Source organism: Ochotona curzoniae, unplaced genomic scaffold, assembly GCF_017591425.1.
Source record: "Ochotona curzoniae isolate NIBS_2020 unplaced genomic scaffold, NIBS_Ocur_1.0 contig_1274, whole genome shotgun sequence".
Classification (NCBI taxonomy): Eukaryota; Metazoa; Chordata; class Mammalia; order Lagomorpha; family Ochotonidae; genus Ochotona; species Ochotona curzoniae.
In genome coordinates, this window is record NW_024465023.1 from 21230864 (window position 1) to 21238397 (window position 7534).

Genomic DNA, 7534 nt, shown 5'->3' on the forward strand with positions numbered 1-7534 from the left:
GAATTGAAAGACACTATTAAGAGACCAAATATAAGAATTATGGGAGTCCTAAAAGGTGCAGGAAGAGAAACTGGGTTTAAAAATATATTTAACGAAATATTAAAAGAAAATTTTCCTAATCTAGAGAAAGAATTGGAAAACAGCATCCAGGAAGGGCACAGAACTCCCAACAGGATTGACCAAAAGTGATCTTCACCAAGACACATGATAATCAAGCGCTCTTCAATTGAACAAAAGGAAAAGATCCTTAATGTGGACGTGAAAAAAAATCAACTGACATATAAAGGAATGCCAATTAAACTCACAGGAGATCTCTCACAGGAAACTCTACAGGCCAGAAGAGAATGGAGTGACATATTCCAGATTCTAAAAGGAAGAAAACTGTTGACCCAGTAACGTACCCAGCAAAACTTTTCTTTGTTTTTGAAAATGAAATAGAATTCCTCCATAGTAAACAAAAGTTGTAAATATGCCTCTTCCAACCTGCCCTACAAATGATACTTCAAGATGTTCTCTTGACAGAGAAGAGGAATAGCACCCTTCAAAAGCAAAGGTAAATGTGAAGAACATCCCAGTAAAATAACAACTGGGAGGAAAGAGACAAGAAAAAAGTAAATGAATTGGGGTTATTTTGTTGCAAATGTCATGTAAACTACTATATCCAGCAACTTAATTTTTAGTTAGAAAGTGCCAGAATCCTCAATAAAAATAACTAAACAACTAGGAATTAACTATTTTGCTACAACTTAAGAGGATTTGAAACCCTAAGCACAGTATCATATAACAAATAAATAGAAGTTGTCATGTATATATTAGTATATGGGTTTTAAATCACAGGGTTCCACACTGCTGAGACTATATGACTAAAATAGGCTTTCTCATGCAAGTACTTTATAAAAAGTGATGCAGAAAGTATTTGTGAAGTCGTCTCTGAGGACCCAACAAATTTTCATCCCATGGATGGATAAACATTTGGGTAGCTAGAAGGGTACAAAAATGGAACTGGGGCACTTACCACTCACAGGCATGTTCTAACAAATTGTACTCCTTTAGAGCTTATCATAAAAAATAATGTTTAAAATTATTTTGGGTTAAGCTACATCATAGAAAAGAATAACAAGTATAAATTGTAGAATGCATAACTAGTTTCAAAGTAGCACTAAAAATTTTCATAAACACATTCTGTAAGCAGCTAACCTGAATAGCTCAAATGATTCAGGAATAAACACTTCAATTGAAAGGAAATTTTTGCTGAGAATGTGCTTTATGACATTTTCTTTTCATAATGTCTCCTTTTCTCCAGAGAAGGCAATGCTTTGCGAAGTTACTTCACGGACCAAGCAAACTCACCAATCTAGTGACAGTGCACAGGGAATTCCAACACAGACAACTTAGGTATTATACTGGTCATAGTAGTCACCTAAATAGAAAGACAGAAACTTCCGCTATCTGTTCCTGTATTTGATCTATATCCACTCATATAGTTCTGTAGCAGAAAGTATTAGTGATTTCCAAACTTTTCAAATGTGAGAATCATTTTATAAACATCAATACATTTTAAGAGGGCACATGCGTTTGGCACAGCAGTGAAGACACAGCTGGGGATACCTACACGCTATATTGGAGTGGCTGGGATTGTATTCCACCTTTGCTTCCAATTCATTTCTCTGCTAATGTGCCTGGGAAATGGTTGGTGACAGCCTGAGTATTTGGAACTCTGCCAGTCCTGTGGGACACCTAGATGGAGTTCCTCAGTTCCTGGCTTCTGCCTAGCCCAGCCCTGGGAAGTGAACCAGAGAATGGAAGATCTCTTTGTGTCTGTCTCTCTGTGCCTATTCTTTTCTCTTCTTCTCTGCCTTTTAAATTAAAAAATTATAAAAGCACATGATTGTGAATGATCTATATGTACTGAAAAATTGTCTAATGGCCATGGTACTTTTGCTGATCAGCATTTCTCCTTATTGAGGTATCAGCAGCCCAATTTCCCTACGATGAACCATTTCTCTTCCTTTTGAATCTCTGCAGTGAGCATTTAGCATGCATATCAGACCTGGGTCATCAGAATATCCCAGCTCCCTGAGCACAGTGATTCCAGGAAAGTTCAAGTCTCAACTGCTCTGCATTCCTTACAGCCTCCTGTTTATATGACTAGGAAAGCAGCAGAAGATGGCCCAGGTACTTGGGTATCTGATACTTATGGAGGAGGCCAAGGTGGCCAGCTGGAGTTTCAGGCTCCTTGTTTTGGCCTAGACTAGCTTTAGCCATTGCAGTCATTTTGGGAATGAACCAGCAGATGCAAGAGATTCTCTTTCTCTTGTGCTTGCCCTCTTGTTCATGCTCTCATTCTTCAATGCCACTGAACCTTTAAAATAAAATAAATTTTATCCTAACGTTGTTTGCATAGTTGAGAGGTGTGTATGCCCATGTATGTTTTCAATTAGGGAGCAGAGGGTTGAGGTATGGGGGAAGTTGGGTGGGACAAATGTTTCATTTTTTTTCTTCTATATCCACAGGAGAAGAAGGGGAGGGGGTTTCTCCATGATGTCAAAGTACACCAGCACCCAATGATGGGGAATGGTCCTCTGATGACACCTTAGAGACTCTGATGTGGGGAAGAGTGTTCCCAGGGTACTATCTGAGTGGTTTTGGTAGTTCTGAGATGTTACAGCTTTGTTACTCCAAGGTTGAGAAAATCTTCCCAAGTTCTATTGGTTGACAAAATTTACCTTAGTGCATCCCCAGGCCCAGGAACATGTTGCAAAGCTTGGCCAGGAGAGTGATACAACCTGTTCTGCTTTCTGTATTCCGGCAAGGCAGCTGACATTCCCTGCTAGCCTAGATGAGCTGATTGTCATGTCTCACGTGTGCATCTTTGCATGTTGTCTACTGCACAGGTATCAGCAACTGACGAGGCACAGTTTCAACACACACACTCCAAAGTCAAACCACGAATTGTGATTTTTCCCTATGGCCAGAGTTTGAGTCCAGTGGTCTAGTGGGGGAATCCTCCAAGAAACCTTGCCTAGGGTGACCTCAGACTCAACTCAAGTGTGCCAGACTGTGCAGAGTCAGGCTCAGTCTGTCACATGGATTAGCCAAAGCACATACTGGCGGATGTAATTGTCTGCTGCCCCCAGGCCCATTTCTCACATGAAATGATGTATACTATGGCCCACCAAGTTCAGCCTAACACAGTCCTGGTCTTAATACACACCAGCAGGTGCCATTGCCTAGTCAGGGTGACTCCCCAGTTACCTCCACCAAGCCCACTCCCAGACCCAGTTTTCACTTGTGACAGCATGAGCTGCAGCCTAACCTGATTTGTCTCACATTCAATCTGGTTCTTGTACAAATCCATGGGTGTTACAGTTTGATTTGGCCTGATCCACCCCCAGATCCATCTCACATGTATGCTGATGGGTGCTGCTGCCTTGGCCAGCCTGGTCCGTCCCCAGCCTCAGCTGTCATGCTCACAAGCAGGAGCTGCAGCCCCGTAGGGGAGTTCCCACAGTTCCCTGTCAGACCTGCTTCCAGCCTTGGATCTTGTACTCACAAGGGGCACTGCAATACTCACATAAGACTCACACCCAGTGCCAGCAGCTGTCAGCAGGTATTATGGCCTAGTCTGGCTTGCCCTCACCCATTCTGGCTCTTGTGCCAGCAGGTGTGGCAGCCTTGCTCATCCTGGTCTGCCCCAGACCGATCTACCCCCACTCCTAGCTCTCATGCAAAACAGTGGCCCATCAAGGGAGTAACTGAAATTCTCCTTACTAGGCCTGCTTCCAGCCCTAGTTTTTGTGCATGACAATGGGTACTGCAGCCCAGTCTGAGATGGCCTGGTCCCAATATCAGCATTTGCTGCAGGTTCTGTAGCCTGGCTCAGCATGGCCTGATGATACTTCCAGCTTTAGCCAGCAGGTGCAGCAGTTAAGCTCACCCTGGCCCACCCCTAGCTTTCATGTGAGCTGGCAGGTGTTGCCATCCAATCCAAATTGGCCTGTACCCCATCTGGGCTCTCACTTGTGCCAGTACATGTTATGTATTGGCACAGGCCAGCCCAGGCCAGCCTATCCCCAGACTCAGCTCTCTCTTGAGGCAACAGGTACTACAGACCAGCCTGGCCTGACCTGACCTGGCCTGGCCTGCCTCCAACCCTGGCTCTTGCACTCACTGGCAAGGAGCTGCAGCCTAGCAGGAGAAATTCCCTAATTTCCCCTATCAGGTTTGCTCCCATTCCCAGATCTGATGTGTGCTAGCAGGTGCTTCAGCTCAGCCTGACACGGCAGGCCACCAGTCCTAGCACTCACTGGCATGTACTATGGCCTAGCCCAACTAGCCTGCATCCTTTCTGGCTCTCACCAGTGGGTGCTACAGCCTAGTCCAGCCTGATCTACCCCTAGACCTGGCTCTCATGTGGACTGGCAGGTGCTGCAACTTAGCTCAGCCTGTCTCACAACCATTTTGTCTCTTGTGAGTACCAGTGCCTGGCTCATCTCTAGACCCAGTCCACATGCATATTGATGGTGCTGTTAGCCTTGCCCAGCCCAATCTGCCCCCAGCCTTGGCTGTTACACTCAACAGTGGGAGCCATAATCCAGCAGGGGAGTCCTCCAAATTTCCCTACCAGGCTATTCCCAGCCCCAGATCTTGAAAGTGCTGGTGGGTACTTCTACCCCGCATGGCATGGTCTACCCACAGTCTCAGTTCTCACTGGCAGGTGTTATAGGCTAGCCTAGCTAGGTGCAGTCCACAACCTGTCCTGGCTTGTATGTGTGTCAGTGGGTGCTGCAACCTGGCTCAGCACAGCCTGTCCCCAGACCTGACGCACACAAATGTTGAGGAGTGTTGCAGCCTTGCCTGGCCTGACCTACCTCCAGCCCCAGCTCTTGCGCTTCCTAGCGAGAACTGTGGCCTAGCAGGCAAGTTTCCCCTACCAGGCTTGCTCCCAGCCCTAGATTTCATGTGAATCAGAGGGTGCCATGGCCCTGCTTGTAGGTCTACCCTCAGTCATGTCCTTTGTCCAGCCAAGTATCCTGCCAGCCCCAGCTCCTTTAAGTGTCAGGAAGTTGTATGGTCCAACCTGGCTCAGTTCCTCATTACCCATATCCCTCACCTCTTCAAGCAAATTGGTGGGTGCTGGAGTTCCACAGAGGCAAGCCTACATGTTCCCTGCACAATCTGCCCCCAGATCTGTCTCCCTCATGTTCTTGTGGGTGCTGTGGTCAGCTTGCTCATATTCTGGTGAGCACTGTGGTCCAGCCTGATGTTGCCCACTCCCTACTCTGAAATTTGCCAGGCATGCCCCCCGGGCCCAGCTTTTGCATGCACCAAAGGACAGCAGGCAATGTTATTCAGCACAGCCCAGATTTCCCATGTGGACAGATTCCTTGGCCTAACCCAGATATGCCCTCTGATGTCCCCTTTAAACTACTCTGTCTCAGCTCCCTTGCCTACTTGTGAGTACAGTAGTCTGGTCCATGGAAGACCTGAGGTCATGCCTCACCTGTCAAACATGTCCCCAGCTGCTCCCACTCTAACACCTCTCTAGACTCCCTTACTTGGGGAATTTACAGCCATCCCCACTGGGGGTTGGGGTAGTGTGTCCCATCCTGGCATTCCCTGCCTTCCTCACATATCTTTTTTTTTTTTTTCCTTTTAAGTAGAGTTGGTAACTATGCTGGCATACTGGTATAGTTAACACAAAACTGGCATTAACCAGGCCCAGAATGCTCACCAGCTATTGGCTGCTTTTCTCTCAGCAGATTAATACTTACCAGTTACAAGGCAACTGAGACAGTTGCCTACAGCTGGGAAATACAATAATTCTTTAAAAAACTGTAACCAGGATGGGCAAGTGCTACTCAATCTGAGAACCTCAGATGAATCCATGCCTGGATATATCCATATTTTTTTAAGACATATGACCTCAGAAATTTCATTTTTTATCTGTATTGGGTTTTTGTTACTTGAAAATAAAATATTTTTTAATTCAAATCTTTTGTGATTTTATTTCATTCATCACTGTAAGGAGTAATATTTTGGCATAAATATTTGTGAGACATATTATTTAGTTAATATGAAAATAGCACTGTGCATATATGAATGTACATATCTATTGCAATTAACTACCACAAATAATCAGAGGTTGACAGGTTTGGAATCATCTAAATTTTGGAAGTCATGCAGACACAGGTTAAAGCCATGTTTATACAACTAAAATGCAGAAAGAATGTAATTATCTTAAAAATTCAGTGGGAATTAGAAAGTTAATCAATGGCACCTTTTGTTTTTCAGTGAGCATATTTTCAAAGTCAAAGTCTAAAAAATATTCACTGCAATTAGATAGTGTTTTTATAGTGACTGTTTTCATACTCCAGGGAATGCTGTATAGTTTAATTTTAGCATGTAGAACATTTAGAACTTTAACAGGGCTACAAGGCATCATTCAATAAATAAGTTCATTCTCATTGTCAAGTTAAAAAGAATCATGAGGATAAGTACATAGCTATAGCAGTTTCTTTCAAGCATCATTTTATTACCTTGTAAGTTTATTGAGCTAATCTACTGTTTTCCAGGTACCTCCAAACAGGTTATTTTATTTAGTTCTAACAATAATTCTGCAAGGAAGTGAACCAGAAGTTACTGAAACTATGTTAAACTCTATTCTGGGTGATACATAAGTACACACACACAATTTTTCACATAGCATTGTAATTTGTGACTGTAACTATTTTATATGCAAGGCCAGTAAGGCTCAGAAGGCAAATAAACTACCTTGGTTCACAAGCAAAATTAGAATTAACACTAATTTTTTTTGAGTTCTCAAGATCCTTCCTATTTATTACTTTATGTTCTACTTGCAATAGCTCTAAGCAAGGCCTACATGCCCAAAGTAGAATTAATGAGTTGAAGATTTGCTCTGTCAGATTAATGATATTGAAGACTGTTATATCTATATTTCTTGTGTCCAGTTTGACTTGGATTACTGAAAATAAGCATATTTATGTGATTTTGCAGGGCATTTTAGTGGATTCAAACAAAAAATTCTGTTGCTTTTCTCTCTCCCCCTCTTCCTTTTTCTCCCTTCCATTCCCTTCCCATCTGTTTTTGTTTTTCCTTTTCCTCCACCCTTCCCTCTCTCCTCGTCCTTTGGTCTATCATCCGTCATTACCTTTCTATAGTAAGCAATTTGTTGGAGGGAAAAATATTGTTATGCCAAACATGACAAATTTTACTATAGTCCTTAGTCTGACAAAAGTCACTTTTTATAAAGCCCAAGTGAAAAAAAGTCTGCATACTGGAAACTCTGATGCAATTTTACCACCCTATGAAGAGGTCTATCTACTAAGAACAGTGGAAAGACAAAAGACCACAATAGCTCTGATAAGCTTGAAGTATAAGACTATATACAGGATATGAAGTAACAGATGCACAGGATGAGTAAGCCAAAAGATTTAATGTACAGTGTAAGGATTATAGTTAAAAATAATAATATCATACTTGAGATTTTGCCAAATGAATAGATTATAGCTAC